Source organism: Pleurodeles waltl, chromosome 6 (assembly GCF_031143425.1).
Source record: "Pleurodeles waltl isolate 20211129_DDA chromosome 6, aPleWal1.hap1.20221129, whole genome shotgun sequence".
NCBI classification, from domain to species: domain Eukaryota; kingdom Metazoa; phylum Chordata; class Amphibia; order Caudata; family Salamandridae; genus Pleurodeles; species Pleurodeles waltl.
This window is the reverse complement of record NC_090445.1, coordinates 1,341,828,522-1,341,852,905: the sequence shown is the minus strand read 5'-3', so window position 1 is coordinate 1,341,852,905 and position 24,384 is coordinate 1,341,828,522.

Below are 24,384 nucleotides of genomic sequence, written 5' to 3'. Positions count from 1 at the left end.
GGTTCCCTCCAGATGTGGGACCAAGCAACCGCCTGGTCCATAAAACACCAGTGCTTTTCTGTCAACAGGCGGCTCCACTCCTCTAAAAAACACAGCTGAGCCACCTGATAATATCTTAACAGACAGGGCACCGCCAACCCCCCCCTCCAACTTAGAGCGATATAAAGTGTGAGGGATATCCGTGCGGGTCTCCGGTCCCAGATAAACTCCAAAATCACTGTCTGAAGCGTAGCTAGAGTGCTAGGTGGTGGAGTGAGAGGAAGTGTCTGAAACAGATAGAGTATACGCAGCAAGATGCCCCATCTGCCCACCGTCAAGTGGGAGATTCCAGCCAGGGAGCCACAACTGTTTGCTGAATGCCCCGTTGCAGATGCTGATGCAGATTACAGGCCTTTGCTCAGGTATAAGGGCTGATGTCCTCCCGGGAGAACCTGAAAGGCAGGCTTAGAGCTTAACATGCTGTGTTCGAAATATAACTTAGAGAGAGAATAATCTAGCGCCACTATGATAGCCTTATTCTTGTGCTTCACTCTCATCGTTACTATTTTAATATTATTGTGTGATGTAGTTCTGGTTATTGTGGCTCACACTTTGTTATCCAAAATGCAGTTGTTTTATTAAACCAATGCTTAAAACTTATACTGCCTCTATTGTCATTTATATATGAGACCGCACTGTGTATTAGAGAACCAGTTGTGACCTGAGTGACCACGACTTCCCTGAGAAGTATTGAGATGTCATGCGCTTGGCTGCCCAATTGTCTCTACCATCTGGGAGAGATGAGGCACTGCTGGTTAGGTGGAGCAAAACCTGGATTTGGAGTGACAAGTGTCATCTACTGTGGGCTAGACTCAGTCCCCCACATCGTGGACGATCTTGTTGCTCAAATTCCAGTAGTCTCATTAAGATAATGAGAGCCTACGTGACATGGCGCCGGCAACGTTTGGTCAGGCTCTAATTTTCGGGTCCACCAGATAATCTCAGTCTCATTGTATATAGTGACATCTCAGTTCCGCATACGGAGATGTACGTGGTGCTGAGGATTTCCACCACAGCCGCATAGGTAATCCTATTTTAGCTGGTGGTTGTTCAAGCTTGAACTTTAAAAAGAAAAAACCCGTCTTGGTGTGCCTTCTCTGAACTCTTAATGCTTCTATGATGGCGAATCCCCAGGTTGTACAAATAGCTCTTAACATGAGACAACCTCTCACGATGCACTTACTAGCACATACGCTGGAGGCAGTATTTCCCCATACGGACCTCAGGATAAACATAGAATATTAACTATGTGCTTGCCCTTTGGGATGGTCCATACAATTGAACACTGTAACACATGGGGCACGGTATTTTCAGCGCTCTATACGACGGCACACGGTACACCGACACTTGCCAACCTACCGGAAGTGCTTAAGCAAATTCGAGATGAATATGGGGCTGCTCCGGCCCTAGATTTGGGAATGCAACTGATGGGGAATTTTGCCACAGTTTCTTCAATCATCCTAAGTAACTTTAAAGGGGAAGCAGTTGCACTCGCAGTGCGCATGCGGCTTAGTGACGTTCCGTAACAAGATCAGGAACGAGAGCTGCCTAAAATAATAGCGGAAACTTATTCAAGTATCGGTCGAGATAGCCCAGGGGCTAGCCCACAAAAACCTCAAATTCAGGGTAAAATTAACAAAGATAATACTAAACAGCAACCTGAGGGTACTAAGAAACGCTGGGAGAAAAAACAACAAACACCTAAAAAAGAAAGGGGAGAATCTCCACGAGTGGAGACCCCACCGAATAGATATAAACTCAGGAATAGAGAGAATATAAAAACGCCTGATAGATATCAATATACTGATACACGCCAATCTTGCTCCTTTCAGGACTCATCGGAAAAGAGAAATGAGAGAGGTGGGCGATCAGAGCGGAGAACAGAGTACGTGAAACCGAGACAGGAATCACAACGCTCTTCGGAGGTTTCTGTTAAAAAGGAAGAGAAACCGGTACAACAAAAACAATAATTTAAAAAGAAAAAAGTGGCAGCTGAAGAAGAACAAGAACTGGGCTCTAGCACTGCTAGACAGCGCAGCAGAGGTCACAATAGTTCACCGGAATCTTCTAGAGCATCTGGAGGTGAAAGCAACTGATGACTTTATACAAGTAGAAACAGCGGAAATGCGTGTCTCCGAACCAAATAGGGTGTATAAAGTAACACTACAACTGGAAGGAGACATTGAACGCACTATACACGCAATCTTTTGGGACCGTGTAGTCAAAGTATATGACATCTTGTTGGCCGAACAAGATTGGCCACCTGATTTTTTCCGCAAAGTTATTAAACCTTCTTTCTCACCCCTTGTTCCAGAGGAACTCGCTGAGTCCTATTCTATAGAATGGGCTCTAGCACAAGCACCTGCGTAATATAGAAATCACGTAGGGTGGGATAGGGACTCTCCACACCATGTCAATCCCATTAAAAGTGAAGCTCAGCCACAACCGCAGTATCTCATAAAACATGAAGCAAGGGCACCGGTGAGAGAGATACTCACGCAATTAGAATACCAGGGTGTGATTGAACCCTGTGTCTCACCGATGAATAACCCCATATTCTCTGTAGTTAAGCCGGACCATTCATACAGAATAGTCTTGGACTGTTGACATCTAAACAGGCATACACGTACATATGCTATACAAAACTCACATAGCACTACACTAATGAGCAACATAGTGCGGAAAAAATACAAAACAACTTTAGATATCTTGAATGGGTCTTCTGCCAGAATATAGTGCCTGAAAGCAGGGATTTAACAATCTTTAGTGCATTGGGCTCCCAGAAAAAATTTAGTTTTTTGCCCCAGGGGTATAAGAACAGCCCAGGACTGTTTGCGGCTTGTGTGACTGCTATTTTACACAAGATAGACCCTGAAGCATTGTCATATGTGGATGATATATATCTCACAGATGATGAGTTACTACAACATTTAAGACGGGTAGCCCGCATTGTTGTAGGGTTTGCCGAACCCGGCTACAAATTTAACTTTAAAAAGTAAAAAATCGCCTTCTTCAGCGCCCTGTTTTTGGGATATGAGCTGTCGAGTGAAGGGAAGAGCCTAGCACCACAATTTTTTAAAAAATGTGCACAATTACAACCACCAAATACGATTAAAAAACTTCAATCATTGTTGGGCTTTCTAAATTTTGGCAGAACATACATTCCTGATTATGCAACACGCATAAAACCATTGCATGACTTAATACGTCCCGATTTCTCAGGTAAATTCTGGACGGTTGAACATACACGCATTATTTGAGATTTACAGACAGCTATGCTAGCAGCAAAACATTTACACACAAGGGACAATAAAACACATTTGGTCATCAGGGTAATAGCTGGGGCCATCGGTTTCACTTGTGTTACATTTAATGAGGGTGAGACAGTCCCGATTGCATACAAATCACATTTGTATTCAGCTGCTGAACAACGCTCTGCACCCACGGAGAAAATTCTCACTGCTGTGCAGATGGCTGTTATTAAAGAAAGACCTCTTGCCCAAGGAAAGCGCATTATTGTTGTTTCTCCTACTCCAGCCCTGGAGGCTGTTACAAAAGCTAGCATTCCGAACACAAAAGCACTTCATCCACGATGGATACAATGGGCTATGTCTCTAACAGCCACTGATATAGACTACATTTACGACCCAAAATTACAAACTCAAGAATTTCTACAATATGAAGTAGAATATCCAGTTCTAGCAGACACATTGCCTATTGTCACGTACACCAATGGCTCTGCGCAACAAGCAATTGGAACTAAACATCAATATTCTGCTGCATGCACAGTCGTAAGTGGGTATATGAAGGGGGAGAAATTCTGTCCCCAACATACCTATACACATACCTTGGGGGATTGTACAGCACAATTGGCTGTGCTAAGAGCTCTACTGATGGCACTAGAACATACGGATCGGACCATGTTGTGCATACACTTGGACACCAGCGCGTTGGAATACATGTTGCTGGAAATACTTTGGCTGATGAAGCCACAAAGTCAGCAGTAGCAGTTGCCACTGTAGCTGCAGTGACTCATTTGAGTTCCAAACCAGACACAGACATAATGGCTGCCATAAAAGCTACGGTTGATGGCACACCTTATCCTAAAGGATTTCCTAATAAATATCAATACTTGATGGGAGATATGCTGAATGCTGAAGTTAAAATTCCAGGCGTACGCGACATCCCCAATAAAGATGTAAGACCTCAATTGATTAAAGCAGCGCATGAGGGGGTGGTATCTGCACATGCTGGTGTGGCAGCTACCATTTCACTCTTACAGGCCCGTTAATGGTGGCCCGGTCTCTATAAAGAGACTAAGCAGTATGTCCTTTGTGGTGACATCTGTCAAAAAATTAAAGTTTCCACGGTCAAGCGCCACGCCGCAGACACCTCTCTTAATTTCCAATAGACCATTACAATGTGTGTACTTGGACCATTGTGGTCCATTAACACCTGATAGTGCATAAAAATACATATTAGTCGCTGTTGATTCCTGCTCCAGATTTGTGTGGGTGTGGCCACAACACTCGGCTGACGCTCGGACTGTTATTAAAGATTTGAGAGTCTTTGTCGGTACATATGCAGTTGCGGCATTCCATTCGGACCATGGCCCTGCTTTTGCCTCAAGGGCATTCAGGGACACCATGGCTTCGTTGGGGGTCCAACTCCAGTACTCATCTCCATTTCATCCCAAGGGAAATAGTGTTGTGGAGCGATTAAACTGCGATTTAAAGCAATCCTTAACAGCCAGAGTCTTAGGTACGGGTCATAGTTGGCTAACCCACCTATATGGAGTTCAGAGAGCACTAAATAACCTGGCAAGAAGGTCCCTGGGGGGGGTCGTACTTCACATGAGTGCCTGTTCGGAACACAAATGTTTGTTCCGGATCTTGATGGTCCTGGTGTGGAGGCAGCAGAAACACCTTGTGACATGAATGATTGTGTCACTGTTTTACAGGAATTACAACAGTTCCGTGAAGATAACTCTTCTAAAAGTGCTGCCTACACAGGAATTAAGGATGTGCCAGTAACATCTACCGGCTGGATTCCCAGGGTTGGTGATCTTGTACGTGAAAAGGTCACAGTAAAAAATGAATTTGGCCCTTCTTATCGAGCACCAGTCCCTGTCTTGGGGATACACGGTACCAGAACTGTTATTCTACCACCGTTGCCAGGTGCCAAAGAAAATCGTTTTGTTTCCATTGACAATGTCAAACTACAACATGTGGCCGATTCTGCACAGCCAACCAAGAGGAACGTCCAGTAGTTCCCGAACCCCTCTCACTACTGGAGAAGAAGATCCACATCAAGTTGTTTATACCAACGCTGATACCTCTCTGAGCTTGGGGAGGGTGGATGATGATCTTGCATTAGTTCCACTAACAACAAGCTATCTAGAAACATTTGATCAAGTCACTACGACTACTAGCCAGATGGATGCTGCTGTCTATAGTGTACCACCACAGGAAACACCAACTCCACCGTTGGCCACGGCTACGCCATTTGCACGAACAGCCTCAGGTTACTTTGCCGACTACAACGACGGTCTATCGAACTCGTTTGCTTATTCGACAGCTGATCTGTCAGGTGCACATAAGCTGTTACATTGGCTTAAAGAAACATATTTCATTTTTCCATGGAACTATGTATGGCTTTCTTTGACTGTCCTAGCCTTTCTGCTTTGGATTGGTTTTGTCATTACTTTTTTCTTGTTAATACATGGTCATTTTCTTCCTGAGAGATCAGCGGTTGAACAGGTGGAGGAGGTTTTGAAACCACATTTTTCATCAAATAAGATTCGAAGAGACTTGTCTTTTGTGAACATTTCTGCAGTACCAATTCCTGATGGGATTGTGTGGGACAAAGTAATGTTTGATATATATGGTCCCACTGAAATTATTCAAGTACCGTATGTGTTAAAATTATCAATGAACGATATAGTCATACCAGGCATTGTATCTGATGATTGGGGTATGAAAACAGTTGATTCTATGATGACAGAATTGCAATATTATACTGTCTATGAAAACGAAGATGTTTACCAGTTTAAAGAAAATGATGGTAATATGTTTTGCTATAATTATCATGGGCACCACTTGATACATAGAGCGAGCAGTCCAAAAACGATATTTAATTACACGCAATGGGAACATTGTCCATCCCCCCTGCAAGGGAGTTCAAAAACCTATACTGAAAAGTTTGCGTATTTTTCTGGGCATCGTCAAAAAAATGCTGAGTCATATTATTTTAAGGTAACTCCTACTAAGGATATACATATGTTATTGACCAAAACAAAATTTATATATTCAGACTCCTTTGTTTCCTGGTTATCAATTGAAGATTATGAATACTGGTCAAAATATGTTGATTTGAAAAGCATTTGGGGAACAAAACATTGGCAGACCAAGGGTAGAGAAACATTGTTTAGAGCATGTCTCATCCCTGTTCAAATTATCTTTTTAAATGAAACAGTACAACAAACAAGTTGTTTAGGCTTAGCCACAATTAGAGAATTAAAGATGCCTAGTATACTTGCCCCTGCAAAATATGATAACTGGCAAAAGTAACAAATGTAACTATGAATGAGCTAAATGAGTGGGTCCAGAATGGTACGTTTAATGCTTCACTGACACGTCCAGGCGGGTGGTTATTGTGGCCAATTGATACCAACGGGTGTCATCAACGTTTTGTCAACTCCTCGGGGGGTTTCCGAACGAGTAGGTCAGACCCTCGCTATATATCACAAGAACATGCTGACATAATTACAACATATAAGGGCACATTTATACTCCGTCTGCACAGATTGTGCGTCCAAAATTCTGACGCACATACAGCGCAAATGTTGCCCCGTATTTAAACTTTGACGCCCAAGCCCGCGGATGACAAAATTCCGCTGTGTGCGTAATTTTTTGGATGCGGCAACCCGCCGCGCGCTAATCATATGCAAGGTAGGCGTCCCCGTCCAAAAAATGGCTTGCACGGCTGTGCATCGTATTTATGCTTTTGGGCAAAAATGACGCACAGCCGGGAGGTGGAGCCAGAAAATTACGCAGAGCCCGATTTGCATCAAAATTTAACGCCTGGGTCAGAGCAGGCGTTAAAATGGGGCAAACACACCTGTATTTAATCAGAACACACAGAACAAACAGCAGAGCAGCAACAGGGAGACATGAAAGTGATTCTAATACAGTGTGCACGCAAACGCAGAGCCCAGCAGCAACAACAGCAGCTACAACAACACCAGCAGGGACCCCAAAGGCAGGCAAGAAGGCAGGAGAGGATATTCCACCCCAGAACCACCCTTCAGGGCCTCAGGGAACACAACATCATCCGGAGGTACCGGTTGAACTGGCAGGCCATTCAGCAGCTGCTGTGCAACATTGAACCGCAGTTGGCCCCCACTTTGGTGACACCCTGCCCCATCCCAACAGAAACCAAGCTGCTTGCCGTACTTCATATGTTGGCAAGTGGCTCTTTCCAAACAACTGGTGCCCTGGTTTGCGGAATATCACAACCATCATTCTCTACCTTTTTGCCCAAAGTACTGGATTCCATCATTGGACTGACACCCCACCACATCTGCTTCCCTAACACACTGCAGAAGCAGCAGGAAACAAAACAGGGGTTCTGCCTCATCAGTGGCTTCCCACACGTCCTTGGTACAATCGACTGCATTCCATCAACCTGCAGGCCATAGTCGATCACCAGGGATTGATCACCAACATCGTGGCTAAATATCCTGGGAGTGTCCATGACTCATACATCTTCCATCACTGCACCATCAATGAACACATCCAGGATGGACGGTAGGGCAATGGACTACTTGTTGCTTAGTACAAAAACCTACTTATATACACACTGCACAGCAACCCTCTAGGACACACAACACATACACCACAAAAGCAACATGTGAACAGGAACATACTGAGGTTGTGACATCGCTAGCTATGTTTCTTAGGTCACCATTGAACCTGTCACACATTGGAAATTACTGTACAGCCTAATGTTAAGACGTCAAAGATCACAACGTGTGTAGTGGGTTGCCCAAATGTCACCTTGTAAAATGTAAGTGTCCCAATGACCTTTACATTAATCCATTGCCTAAGCCTAAAGGTATGGGATGTCCAGGGTACATTGATATGAATGTGTTAACAGCACTGTCAAATTTAACTGTGTATGGAACTATTATCTCACCCCCAGTGAAGACACACGGACCCCTGTCTCACAAGTCACAATGCTAGGGAGGGCACACTGTACTGCAAATCCCAAAACATACTGCTGACAAATGGTTAGCAGACAAACACTCGTTCAGCCAAGGAAACAACACAATGCAGATGGTACATCCTACAAGCCTAGGATGCTACATTATTACACAAAAGAGGCACAGACAATTCAAGACAACTACTGCCATGAAAGGTCATTTCAATAGTGCCAGCTACATCAACATGATCCCAATCATTTTCTCTTGCAGCTGATCAGGGTTATGGCATCCAGCCATGGATTATGACATCATTTGGCAACCCAAGTACTGCTGCAGAGCGTGCCTACAACAACGCACATAGGAGGACACGCAGCATTGTCGAGAGGACCTTTGGCATCCTCAAGTCAAGGTTCCGGTGCCTCAACATCACTGGTGGTAGCCTCCTATATTCCCCGGAAATGGTCTGTAGGATCATCCTGACATGTGCAATATTGCACAAAATTTGCATCAAAAGGAGCATTCCCCTCCTGGAACCAGAGCCACACATGCCTAAAGAGGAGGAAGAGGAGGATGCTGGCCTGCAACATGAGGGGGAACTACAGAACACGGCCGCTGGTATACGCAGGCGGCAACAGATGGTGAACAATTTCTTTTGAATATGATCACCTTCACCACTTTAGTTAACAAATTTAAATAAACACCTATTATAATCACCATATAATGGTCTGGCTATTCCTTTTTGCACACCTGCATCTCTACTTATCAGAATAAGAGTGTTGCCTCATGAAGCATTGCTGATATACTGAGTAGGACACTGAACATCCCAGAGCTAATGTGATGCCTAACATACAATGGTCACATACACACACACTCTTAATGACATATATCATGTACATTTCTCCTTTGAAGGCAAATAGCAGAGGACCACAACTATTTCACACATACATGTTAAAATCAAGGTCCAACGCACCATATGGCACACAACTAAGACACCATCACTCAATAAGGGGAAAACAAGCCTCATACATGAGGCATTCAATGTGCTTTGGGATCAGTAACAGGAATGCCTGACCAGACCCTTGACAGCAGTAAGTCCAACTGCATCCAATATTTGCAAGGACTATCAGTGACCAGAGTCCCATAGAAGCAGAACATAGACAGCACAAGTGCCACACATATGAGCAGCATTGCACACATGACATTCCATGTACATGTCAGCCCATTTACTAACTCCTGACACACCTATGCACCTGGTCACAACCCACCTGTCTGAAGAGGTCCCTGGAATACTAAGATGTGTACCCTGATATTCCCTCCTCTATACACACAGACCAACATTAGCAAACCAGTGTGCTACACCCTTTCCTATGGTATGCCATTGTCATAGAACATCTGACTGCATGGACGTCAGGTTCATTTATCCACTGTCTTCTAGTTTTAAAGCCCTGTTAGCACATGTAGATTGCTTCCTGTGTGAAAATGTCTGTTGGCCCTTAGAATGCAAGTCTCACCTACAGGACTGGTGAGAAACAGATGCAGCCCACACCAGTGATCACCTCCATGCACACCACCCATTTCAAAAAGCACTGCCCCTGCTGAAGCCTGAACAGCATAGGAGTTGCCATTATGTCAAATACACCGTTAAGCCTTGATACTAATTAAGCCGTGTAACACAGCAACTGGGTCCATTTGTCACCTTCAAAAACACAGGACATACACAGTTTGACATGTTAGCTCTCTAGTTTGTCCTCCAAACAGTCTTAGTCAGACTACTGATTATGTAACTTGTGAAATTGCTGGATCCTGAATCACCTTGCATTCTGTCAGCCTGACTGGCAACTGTCTGTGCGTCACACTAAAGTATCCCTGTGTCTACATATGTACCACACTTGCGTTAGCAAACCTCTCATTCATCAGGGGGTATTGGGCATGGGCTTCTTCAATGCATACACAAATACATTGTATAGCATCGTCTGCCTTTTAACTGTACCATTTGAGTTACATCCTCTTGGAAAAGCAAAATTCATGGCCCATCCCTTGTCTGGATTGCATTTATGTATGAATGACAAAGTGTGACAGTGTCCCAGGGCCGTAGGCAGGGATTGGGTACGGGGCTTTCAGCACAACCAGCAACCTCTGATAATGTCCATGAATAATACACAAATGTCAGGACCATGACAGTTCACACACAGAATCACAGTGCTCACAACACAGTGATGGGCTGTGTGGTTAAGAGCTGCGAGAATAATCAGCACAGAGGCTATGATGTGCCCAGATGCAGTGGGAATTGCAAAGGCTAACCTGTGTACAAATGTTGTAATGACACCTGCCGGAACATGACACCTGAGACATTATCTCACTCAGCACACCAAGTTTGTCCCTGTTGACTGTCTCTTTACACGTCTTTAGTGACAGGGTGGGACCATCCACATGTTGGTTCACATGTCCACATCCACTTTACTCACATTGATCAAACAAGGATACTCAGTAGATACAGGAATAGCTACCAATGACTCATGGTGAGTCCTGGACCGAACTGTGACAAATTACACCCCAAACAATATATAGGATCATCATTGGACCACACACATGAACAAGACACCAATGTGCAATTGACCACTGGAAATATGTGGACACGTGCTGCCTCGTATGCTGGTCCACCACAGCCACTTGATAGTTGGGGCTCACTTCTATGGCCTCAACTGTGGTGTCATCATACATTTGAGATTCACCCTTGTCTGTCTGTGCAAACAACATGGTACCCACTTCCTCAATGCATGTGTATGACTCACTGTGGGATTCACTAACTAGTGTCTAGGAAGCTCTTACCAATACTCTAGGACATAGGATGTAGAAAATGTGGACCATTGACATGAACAAGCATCTGCCATCCATCTGGTGCATGCTATGTCCCATGTGGTGTCTACGTGACCCTAAATCTTGGAAGTCCACTTTACGGGTGTTGTTACATGTATGATTAACACATGCCCTCTCTCATTTCCACACTGACTTGCATCTAAGGATTGGACACATGGACGTCACATTCATACAAGCATATGTACAAAAATGCTTCATGTGATACACACACACTTGGTCAACAAATACATTAGTTGCCAAAGCACACACTTTGAGCCCAAGGCATTTAGGTATTGTACATATATGCGTCACATTGCTGTCCTCTCCTTATGCCATACATGCACAATTTCTGCAACACATATATGTAGGCCACACTTATGACCAACTAGTGCGTCAGCCACCCGTAAAAATACTGTGAAGGGAGTAGCGGATCATGGTCCGCTGCAGTATGATGTCACACATGTGAATATAAACCATCAACACCATAGTGTCTTCAATCAGCCTATCTCTGATGTGTCCCAAATGTAACATAACCAAAAAACAAGAAAAATTGCCCAAAACCAGTTAATGCACTGTGATTTTGACGTTCCTAGCGTTATGCGTGATTTTTTGTCTACCAAAACTGTATTTGCGTCATTTTTTTTACGTACAGGAGTGAAATTAAGCCCGCATGCAGATATTTGTACAGGCCATGTACTATTATGTGGATGAGGGCTAATTTTCACTTCTGTTATTAAAAAAAAATGACGCAAATAGAGTTGCGGTAAAAAAAATCACGCATAACGCGAAAAAGGCGGGCCTTTTCATACAGGAAGTGATGTAATAGGATATCCTGTTTACAGATCATGTACAGTGGGTGTACTTTCACTTTCACTTTGCAGTCTATGATCCTTCTAGACTGTGTTGCTGTGTAAAGAGTGTTGTCCTGAGATTTTGTGCTTTTTTGTCCTGTGTGCTATCTGTAAAGTCCATTTGTGAAATACATATTGTTGCTGTATACTGTACTACTGTGTTTTGTCTACATTTGTCCATTTATCTTGTGTTTTTGTTGTTTGTGGGAGTCTGTTGTGGGTAGTGTTAGTTTGGGGATAGTTGGGCTATTTTAGTGGTTAAGTTTACTTTTCATCTGTATTTGTACCCCTACTTTCCCCCTTTTCCCATTTCTATTTCTTTTACCCCTATACCCTTTCACTTCATAAGTATGTCTGGTAGGCCACGTCTTGGCAGGATGGGGGAAGAGGAGTTGGGGGGTTCATCTGGTTTGTGTGCCATTTCTTGCCGCTCATGATCCAGGCAGGGGGCAGGGAGATACAGGGGTATCCAACAGAGGCGCACAGAATCCGGTGGGGAAAGGTGCTGCATCACCTGCAGCGTGTGTATGCCAGCCAGAGGAGTGACCACCAGCTGAAGCACCGGTGGGCTGACTTCATCACCAGGGAGCAGGATCTCTTGGACCACCTGGGAATCATGATTGGTGGCACTGTTGGTGAGTACGAATCATGTTAATGTGCACAATTAAATGCTCTGTAGTGACATAAGGGGATTAGTACAATGTCTGCCAGCTAACTTGCTGACTGTGTGTAATGCTGGGGAAACATAAAAGGATAACTGATGCACTATGGCAAGGATCACAATTGCTAGCTGTCAGGTAGCACGTGCTCAGAAAACTTACAGGTTACTTTTCCATGAAGGAAATTGGTGCGGCCCTCTTTTTCTGAAAAGCAAACAAAATAGGAGCCAATCATGTCTATATAGTGTACTATTGACAGAGAAGTACAGATGTACCAACATTTAGGCCAACTTTGTTGACGCAATGCTAGACTAACTTTAGAATCACTACATGATGCAGAAAATTTGTGCTGCCTTCACGTCAATTGATAATAGCAAAGTAGCTCAGACATATGTCTCATGTGAGTCTGGTGAGTGTGGAAGGAAAGCGTTCACGGAAGTACTATGAATGTGTGGGATTATTGTGTTCCTTGAACTTTTTGGATACATGTCAGATCTGGATTTGAAAACATTGTGAAAAGGTGTAAGGTGCCCTCAGCTAACATCTTAGAATGTTTGTTGGAGTTAGTTGTGCCACATTCCAAATATGGATGGCAGTCCAAGTGTATGCACATGACTTCACATCTCCATGGTTGGTGCAAATCACCATAGCAGGGCCAGATCAATTGAATAAACTGTAACAACAGGATGGCTTACAAAAGTCCCTGCCCCTCCCTCTGTACATTGTACCTATGTGTCATTAATGTGTCATGGCCACAAGGCATGTTTGACTGGTAATGCAGTCCTCAAGTAACCAGGCTATGGATGTCTCTCTTGGATGCACATGATGAGACGATTACACTCCATAATTTGTTTCTGGTCACCAATTACGGAGCATGTTTGCAACCACATGATAGTTAGGGCCAATGTATGTGTGCAGATATGTGTGTAACTGTCACCCATGCTATGTACAAGTTGGCCGTGATATATCAGATGCAGTACCATCATGTCTGAATGGCTGCCATTTCCTTATTCAGCCTACACATTGTATATGTTTATGAAATTGTTGCGCTGAGCACAGATTTTGAGCAAATTTCTTCCTTCCATACCTTACAGGTGGACCGGCACCCTACACTGTGGGAGAGGTGGCGACATTTGAGGACCCCGACCACTCCAGTAAGTGTTGATATGTCTGTTATGTGTTGTGTTTGCTGGTTATGGACTTGTGTGAGTTGGACGCATAGCAAGGGGTGATGCGTTGGGCAAGCTTTTCTCTTGTTCCATGAGTGGGAATTCAGTTTCTCACATGTTTTGAGTTGGCCAATGCGTATCCAATGGTATCATGTAGGTATTGTAGGCCATTCCTGTAGGCCCCACTGTGAGTACAGGGGTTAGTCATGTGGATGACACTTGTATCACCAAGAGTCGCACTGGAAGTCAGCTCCGATTTAGTCAGCCTGTCAGACCCACATTCTCCAAGATTGGTACAGCAAATTGCTTTCCAATAGACATCTGCTTCCCTATTTACCTACGTAATTATGAAACAGTAGGTAGAACCTCCTAGCAGCATGTACTTCCACATGTAGAGCTACAAGTATGTGGAACTTGAATGCAATGGCCTAGATGTGCATGCAATTCAAGATCATGGGTGTCCTAGCAACTATGTGTGTGATGTAAGTCAGGCCTCACTGGAAGTATATGTTGTGTACCAAGTTCTGCATTTCCTGACATGTGTGGCCCTATGAGTGCTCTAGGATTTGCTGACTCATAATTGTTGATAGACCTTACATGTGGTGTGTCTGTAGAGACAAACATGTGTGGAGTTTTCTATACACTCCTCGGTGTACATGTTGTTGGCAAATTATAGTTGTTTATCCACCCCCCCACCCTCAAACACGGGCATGGGTTTGTGAATGGGGTACCTAGTACTGATGCTACCAGTATGTTACACATACATGTGAATAAGTGACAGTTTGGTTGCAAACTAGTATACACACTCAGGTTTGGCACTAGGTACTATACTGGCAAGTCCAGTTACAACTTGCAGACCATGTGGCTTTAGTTTTGCTTTCCGTACACTGACATTTGTAGCCCAGGTCTTGGTGGAGGATATACAGCATGATTCTTAGCTGATAACTGGCGGAACTCAGATTGCAAGTCAAAGCCAGTTGTTACCCATCTTGTAGGTTGTGGATGTGCTATGTGTGATGTGACCTTTGTAGTCTGGCCTGCCATGTACTTCCTCAGGGACATTCAATGATCTGTATTGTGATATGAGCTGTTACAAGTACAGTAGATGTATTGTCTGATTAACACTTTGTGCCATTTCACACAATGCAGTTCTAATGAAGAATATCTGCATTTGTCTTCACAGCTGCTAACATGACTCCAGACCAGGTCCGTGAATTTCAGCGCCGGGCCATGCGATACCAGCACATCCTGCTGGTGGAGTCGGGGTTCCGGAGGATGGCCCGGCGACATCGCCTTGAACGGGCCTCCGGGGCATGGAGAGCCTTCACACAGGGTGGGCCTACTTTGCCCACCACAGCCACCACCAGCACAGCCACCAATCCGAGCCAGGTGGCCCCACCCCCAGCTGGCACTGTTGGCCCGACATCTGCTGGACTTCCAGGCCCCAGCATTGCCACCGGTGCAGGATAGCCCACTAGGACTGGCACCACACCCACAAAGACCTCCTCCACCTGTACCCAGACTGCCACAGCTCCATCTGTTGACCCTGCAGCCTTCAACCAAATGAAATGTAAGATGGACAAAGTGCTGCGCAAGTTGAGCCACCTGAGCCGGGATGTGCGCCACATTAACCGGCGTGTTAAGTCTATTAGGAGGACCCTCCAGAGGGCCAACCTCTAGACATTTCTAGTTGGACATGATTCCCTCCCCTCCCTCCTCTTTTGTTGTTCTTATAGTTAGTGGGCTTAGGGGGCTTAGTGTTAGGTTAGTATAGGCTGTTAGTTTAGTTAGTGTTAGTGGGTGGCCGGCGCAGTTTTGTGTCAAAAAGTATAAATATGGGCCATAGTGTAGGAAAATTGTGCCAACAGTGGCTAAAATCATCCTCACTAGACGGGGTTAAGCCATACCTCAGTCTCCTGTCTAACAACACTGACTTACAAGATTTCTTGTTAGGCCCAAAGAATACCACGTAGGAAGCATTTATTGTATGAGGTATACAGTACAATGAAATATGGACACTTTCCCAACAAGAGGCTGCAGCCCGGTTAAGGCAGATAGATCAGGAAAATTTGAAAAAGGCATTTGCTGTAGTGGATAATGGGATTCACACCTTGTCCGACCGGATATATACAATTAACAACATTGTTTCTTCTGCTATAGACATTATACGATCTGATATGTCTTCTTTATATCATGGACAGAGTCAGACCAGGTCCATTATGCAGTTGGGTTGGACACTTCAGACATTGAAGGCGGGTCGCGTTGCGAGGCAGCACATCAGTGCCAGGGAAATATTTTTTTGATGAAGCAACAAAAACTAATGGCTAAGAAGGAAGCGACTTATGTCATGCTTAACAATGAAAAGATAGAAAGACTGCCTTTTACTGTGGCCGAGATTCCTTCGGCAGAGTGGTTGATACACAGGGTTATTAATCTGCCTATTTCTACATTACAATTCACTTCTTGTTTGAAACATGTTCTGGTAGGAAGATATGAAAAGTTGGGAGATAGTTACATCTATGAGGTGTGGGAGCTTCCCTTCTCGTACAAATGCCTCAATGTCATGAAAGAGGTCTTTCTTAGCGGTAGTGAATGCAATACTTCCGTCAGCCATTCGATGATTTGTAAGCAGCTGTCATTGCATGGGGGGTGTAATGCCTCGGTTGCGAACTTGGCTTGCTATCAGAAGGGAGTTCCAGTCCCCTTGATTAAACGCACGTTCCAGGTGCTTTCAAACGGCAGCCACGTCCTCCTCAATAGTGAAGACTGTTGTGGCGTGCGGGCCGGAATAGTTTACGTTGTTTTGGTCTCTAAGGTCGTTACCTGCTGCGGGAACGTGTTGTTTTCCCCCACTAAATTTAGTGAGGTAGCTGATATCTGGCCTCACATTGCTACTTCCAACGTGAATTTTGACAAGTTAAGTAGACTGAAGGCTTTATTGTTTCAGAAGCATGTGGCCCTTACATCTGCACGCAAGACCTACGCACTTCATGTGGCAAGGTCGTCGGCAGAAATACAGTCCCTGTTAAATACGAACTTTCCAAGACACTTTGGTGAACTCGTGGGACGTATATTTAATGCGTCCAGCACAGCTGGATTAGCACATTTTTTCAAAGCTGTTGGTATTGGTTTTGTTCACACCTTTTCCTCTATATTCGGTTTGATATCTTCTGCTATTCACTCAATTTTCGGAAGCATTTTTGGGGGATTTCCAATAACTTTTGCTTTATTAGGCGGTAATTTGCTGTTGCTGTTGTTCTTCCGCAATGGCTGTCCTGCCGCAACAAGGACAAGTGAAGGTGCTCCCATCAGCACAGCTGTGTTGTGAATGCATGATGCAGCAATTTGGAGCAATACTCCTGGAACATTTGCGGTGTGACTGGTCTCTATCCTTCAGACCAGTTTTGGATTGTGTGCAGCCTGTGTTTCGGTGCCGTTGGTGCTCTTTTGAACATGCACTGGAAGTTTGTCTTTCACAGTAATGCCCCTCAGTGATTGATGCTGATCTGTTGATGTTCTAGTTGAGGGTTCATTTCCAGACATGCGCACTGCGGCTGCGTTTGCTAAGAGAAGCTGATTACAAGCTGCCCTTCCTGGAGGAAGTTGCCATCAACTCGTTAATGGGCACTGCACGGGATGCTGCCTTGGTTGATACTGGGGCTATGGAACACACGTGCTCATTGGTCGTTTTTGGCGTGGACTCACCTGTTAAGTCATCTGCCGAAGTGGATGATCTCCTCCGTTCCATCACAAGTGATTAATTCGGACAACTGTTTGCTGAATGCCCCGTTGCAGATGCTGATGCAGATTACAGGCCTTTCCTCAGGTATGAGGGTCAATGTCCTCCCGGGGGAGCCTGAAAGGCAGGCTTAGAGCTTAACATGCTATGCTTGAAATATAACTTAGAGAGAGAATAATCTAGCGGCACTATGATAGCCTTATTCTTGTGCTTCACTCTCATCATTTCTATTTTAATATTATTGTGTTGTGTAGTTCTGGTTATTGCGTCTCACGCTTTGTTTATCCAAAATGCAGTTGTTTTATTAAACCAATGCTCAAAACGTATACTGCCTCGATTGTCATTTATATATGAGACTGCATTGTGTACGAGAGAACCGGTTGTGACCTGAGAAGTACTGAGATGTTATGCGCTCGGATGCCCAATTGTCTCCACCATTTGGGAGGGATGAGGCACTGCTTAGCCGGAGCAAAACCCGGATTTGGAGTGACAAGCGTCATCTACTGTGGGCTAGACTCAGTCCCCCACATTGTGGACGATCTTGTTGCTCAAAGTAAAAGCCAACATATCACTTCTTTCTTGTAGAAAGCGGGTGTTTTCATCTGTTTTCCAACGTACAAATATGCGTTCAGGGAAACAGATAAAAACATTGCTCCTGCAAGCAGCTCCCTGCTTGCGGGAATGATGCCGGGCTCTGCAGGAAGCAGGGAGCCGGCTAGGACTGTGGGGGTCTTGAGGTTCCCCTGTGATCCTGTCATTCTCCTTCTCTAATCCATACCATAAAGGAATGGAAGAGAGAGAGATTGGCATTGCAAAGATCTCTCCATGCAATAACTTCAAAGTGTCACACTGGCAAAACATTTGGTTTGAATGGTATAGTTACGTTTTGATGAACAACAGACATGGGACACTTCTGGCCTAATAGTGAAGTGTTGTCCTGTTTTCCAGGAATAATATCTCCACTCAGCATACGTGCTGAGTAATCTTTATTTCAAGATAACAATTTAGTATCTATTCAGATGGGAAGCCTGGGTCAAAGGACATTGCCTAGAATCTATTCATAACAATTCTTGAATCGCTTGGTGACAATTTCTCACATTAACTGTTGCAAGTTGTAAATCCTCCTTCAATACTTGAATGCATATTTCTACAATTCCATTATTTTGTGGATAGTATACTGATGAGCATATATGTCTAATTCCATGACTTTCCAAAAATGCTTTCATTTAGTTTAAAGTTAATTGTATGCCATTAACTGTTACGATACAATTTGTAAATCCTTCCCTATTGAAGAAAGCATTCAGAAATTGTATTACTGCCTTAGTGGTAACCTGGTGTACCAATTTTACTTCTGGCCATTGGGATAATTGATCAATTAACACTGTAGCCAAAACTTGACATTTTGAAATGCACATGGGTCCAGCTTTATCAAGAGGGACCTTCTCCCATTCTCTACTTGGTCTGGATATCTGTGACTTTTTATATTTTCTGTGATTTATCACTAATGGCACATTCAATGCAAGATTTAACCTTATTCTCTATGCTTTTATCAATGGCTGGCCACCAAAATTACCTTCTTATTCTTCTCTTCATAATGGTCATCCCGGGTCCCATATTGTAGGAAAGTACCATCGTTCTTGGCATGTTACACCCAATTTCTGCCTGTTTGTGTGTTTTTACTGTCTCACTGGGATTCTGCTACTCAGGACCCCAGTGCTTATAGTTTGTAGGCCTATATGTGTTGTCAGTATGCTTGACTGTGTCACAACTCTGTCTTCCCATTTCTAGGGGACACTATAAGGGGACTGTCGGAAGCCTGGGAAACACCTTGAACACTTATCTAGAGTCCAATGCTGACTTCCGTTTTTTTCTCGTTTCGCCATGGAATACATTGTAGTATTAAATTTGCTTCCTGGGACTGCAAATCCCATAATGCACAGCCTGGTAGTCAGGAAAGCCTGGATTCTGTTTTACATCTTTGTCTATGGGAGAAATCCAGTTGTTCCTTTTCACCGGATCCTCTCCTCCAGGACTTGCGAGTTTCCGAAACTACACATACCTGAGACCTCTCCTGTGCAGCCCAGTCATGTGATTCCACCTTGGGTTTTCTGCAGCTTGGAACTGCTTATAAGCAGCCATCTCCTCAAGATCCTTCGTCGTGCATTGGAGTTAATTTCCTTTGTGTTACAGATCCCTTATCGGATAGTGTTCCAGTCTTTTTCCTGTTCTGTTCCAGCTTGAACCTGTTTCTCTGCCCTGCTCCTGATTGTTCCAGCCAGAGCCTGCTCCCTGTTTCTCTGTCCTGTTCCTGCATTGTTATAGCCTGAACCTGCTCTCTGTTTCCCAGTCCTGTTAACTGCTTATTCCTACTGCCTGTATTCCAGCCCTCTCCTTGCTTGTTCCAGTCAGAGCCTGCTCTCTGTTTCCCAGTCCTGTCTGTTTGTTCCAGCCAGAAGTGTGCACCCTGTTTTCCAGTCCTAGTCCTGCCTTTTCTTCAGCCTGAGCCTGTTCCCAGTTCCTGCCTCTGTCTCTTAGTTTATTCCTTCTGTTTCCGTTTCCTCTCAGTATTTGTGTCTGGTAAGTGTTCATCAGTCTTCACCAGTGTTTAAGTGTCCTCCTTTGTACTGGGGTTGGCTCCTGGTTTCCAGGAGGCAATTCCAGTCCCTATCCTTGTCTAGTGTTATACATTGTATTTCGTGCCTGACAGTGACAGTGTGCTATTGCTGTTTTTCCAGGAATTGCCACTGTGTTTCCAGCTGGACCCACAAGAGCTTGTCTTGTGTAAGTAAGTACTATCCTTGATTGTGCTCTAGGGTCCACAGACATAATTACTTCTGCTGCCTCCTTTCTATGGGGCTTTTGGGGTGACTATCTGTAAGAGCAAACTACACAGAGGCATTGACTTTCCCTGTCACTGTGGGAGGTTCTGCGTCCTACTCTGTGTACAACCCCAGCGTGTTTGTCCATTAGTAATCTGTTTCCTGTTTGTTCACACAAGGGTTGCTCTGCTTTTACTTTCCTGTTTCCTGTGCCCGTCCATAGCTGTCCTTTCCGTGTATGCCTTTAGCTGCTCTTTTGCCCCAGTACACTACCTCTTTTGGATATTCGGTGACCTCAAGGAGTGTCCCAAACAAAGTCCTGATCAGACCCGCCCGAATCCGTGACAGAGTGCATGTCCCAAAAATTTCAAGCACCCCAGGCAGTAAAGGCACACACAGACCTAAAATATTTTCCTATCATGTTAAGACATCCCTTTCTAAACTTGCAAGTTCAGTACTACACTGAGTGGCTTGCTAATCTTTCAATGATTGACTATTATGTTATTTGTGGCTATGACCCCCAGTCCCTGTCTGCAGAAGAATTACAAGGACGTAATGAGTTTTTGCAGTATCTATTAGATGAAACCAGTAAGAATGTTCGTAACAGTGAAAGTGCTTTTGCTACGTCTGCACAAGACACTTAGGCCCTCATTGGAACCCTGGCGTTAAACGCCGCTTACCGCCGTGCTGAAGGCCGCCAACATACCATGGCTGCGGCGGAAAAAAGCTACAGGTATTACGACCCACATCTCGGAATCCACCACTATACAGACACCCACACAAGTCCGCCCCACCAAAGGTCAGTGATAAACTGGTGATACCAAAACATACACCTTCACGCCAACAAGAATACGCCCACACTATCACGACCCACAAATCAATGCGGCAGTCTTTCAACTGTGGTAATCCATTGGCGGTACACACCGCCGCACTCTAAATACACACACACTTACAGAACACAACCACATTGGACACATCGAAATGCACACACCTGATACACATACACACACCACACCCACACACTCACACCACTATAAAACACACACTCACATTACCCACAAGCCCTTACAACAACTTTTTGGGAAGAAGCACACAGAGAGAATAGCTAACACTACACCAGCATCCACTAGCACACCACACCATCACGCATACAACATCAACGCACCTCAAACAACACACACCAACACAATATTTCACACAGCACAACAAACATCCCCTCACACATCACCCACACCACATCTTGGTACCTCAAAGACACCCCAGGTTTTCTGAGGAGGAGCTCAGGGTCATGGTGGAGGAAATCATCCGAGTAGAGCCACAGCTTTTCAGATCACAGGTGCAGCACACCTCCATTGCTAGGAAGATGGAGCTATGGGGGAGAATCGTCGACAGGGTCAACGCAGTGGGACAGCATCCAAGAACAAGGGATGACATCAGGAAGAAGTGGAACAAACTACGGGGGAAGGTGCGTTCCGTGGTATCCAGACACCAGATTGCTGAACAGAGGACTGGCGGTGGACCCCCACCGCCTCCCCCACAACTAACAACATGGGAGGAGCAAGTCTTGGCAATACTGCATCCTGAGGGATCGCAGGAATAGCAGGAGGACTGGACTCTGGTAAGTCATATCTTTATTACCATGTCCCTCCACCCCACCTGCATGCCATCAAATACCCGCACCCTCATCTCCATCACTCCAACACCTCCCATATGCCCCACTATCACAAGCCAGCCATCCCAATACCAAGCCCTGCATGCAACACCAAAGTACTGACACCCATTGCCTAAGCATGTCCAGTACAGACAGCCACACAGACCCCAAAACACTAATCACACAATGGCAAACACAACAAGGCAAGCACAGGGGTAGAGGGTAACTCACCCAATGCACAAGATGGCACACACAGATCTTAAAACTATGCATTTACACCCCAACAGGACCCATACACAACGTCACTGGACAGGAGGTACCAGACATATCCAGTCTCCCCACAGAAGAGGCCCACAGTGACAACAGCAGCTCTGCATGCCTGGATCAAGATGACCAGCCCGGCCCATCAGGGACCTCTTGACAGTCAGTTCCCATGCCACAGTCACAAGCCACCACAGAGCCTTCCCCCTCAGGAGACACCACCACAGCACCCACCCAGCGGGCCCATACCTCTGTCCCCAGGACACGTCAATCAGCAGTGTGTCCACCACTACAGGGACCCCAGGCAAACACACCAACCCAAGACAATCAGGGACCGGGGATCAGTGGCAGTGAGCACACGGTTCAGGGGACAGAGGCACAGGATAACAGGGAAACTGGGAGGACTGCTGTGTGACAGGGGGAGGACAGGCCCAGGGAATCCACTCTCCACGAGGCACTCTCCAACATCATGGGAGCATATCATCATTCCCAGGAGACCATGGGCACGGTACTGTCCAAGTTTCAGGAGACCCAGTGGCTGCAGGAGGAACACTACCTGGGTATCAGGGAGGTCTTGAAGTTCAGTAACACCACCCTGGTCACCATTGCAGGGGTGCTGGCAGACCTGGCCAACACCATGAGGGACACAGTGACACACAAACGGGCCCCTGACACTAGCCTGAACGATGAACAGCTAGTGGACAGGAGGCCCCGCCACAAGACCAACAGGCCACCACCACCCCACCCCCTGCAGAAGGAGAACCACCCCACAAATGGTCCCTGAGATCCAGGAACAAGACAGAGAACATTGCCAAGACCCCTGCCAGGAAATAAGACTCTCCTGATTGTCACCCTTCTGTCCACTTTGTCACTCTGTCCACCTTAAACTGCCATTGCTCCCCTTCCTATGCCCCCTTGGACAATGCACCTGTGAGACCAAGAGGCTGGACTCTACCATGGACAGCTTCCACCATCATCCCAGCCCATTGCACACACCCCTCCACTTATTAGCACTGAAATAAACACCCTTGAATCACAAATCAATCTGGAGTCAGTCTGTACTTTTACAAATGTGTAATTGCAACCTTTCGGAAATATAGCAATGTCAATGTTCCTGTACACATACCAATGTAACACAGTTGATGGGCAGCAGTAAACATAACAGAGTGCAGAAAGTGGGTCCCAGATCTGTGAAATGAAAAGCCAAAGTGACATGTCAGGGTCCATACACAGAGGTAAAAATGCAGAACTATGCAAGGTCCTACAGTAGTATAAGATGTGAGAAGCAGTGTCATCCTCTTACCTGTGTCTCACTGGAAGTATTGCATGATGATGTTGTTTCAGTTGTCTACATCTTCTTCTTCTGCCTCCTCTTCTTCACTATCCACAGGCTCCACAGCTGCCACAAGACCAGCATCAGGCCCATCCTCCTGCAGAAAAGGCACCTGGTGTCGCACAGCCAGGTTGTGAAACATACAACATGACACGATCATCTGGCACACCTTCTTTGGTGAGTAGTATAGGGAGCCACCTGTCAGATGGAGGCACCGGAACCTGGCCTTCAGGAGGCCGAAGGTGCACTCTATTATCCTCCTAGATCACCCATGTGCCTCATTGTAGCGTTCCTCTGCCCTTGTCCTGGGATTCCTCACTGGGGTCAGTAGCCATGACAGGTTGGGGTAACCAGAGTCACCTGCAAATATCGAGGGACAACTGTTAGGCATCCTCCAAACATTACCCAGACACCCATTTAAACTGTGTGGGGACCTTGGGCTCACCTATTAGCCACACACAATGCCTCTGGAGTTGCCCCATCAAATAAGGGATGCTGCTATTCCTCAAAATGTAAGCATCATGCACAGAGCCAGGATACTTGGCATTTACATGGGAGATGTACTGGTCTTCCAAACGCACCATCTGCACATTCATAGAATGGTGGCTTTGTGGTTTCTGTACACCTGTTCATTCCTGCAGGGGGGACAAATGCCACATGTGTGCCACCAATGGCACCAATGATGTTGGGGATATGTCCCAGGGCATAGAAGTCACCTTTCACTGTGGGAAAATCCTCCCCCTGAGGTAACATGATGTAGCTGCGCATGTGTTTCAGCAGGGCAGACAACACTCTGGACAACAC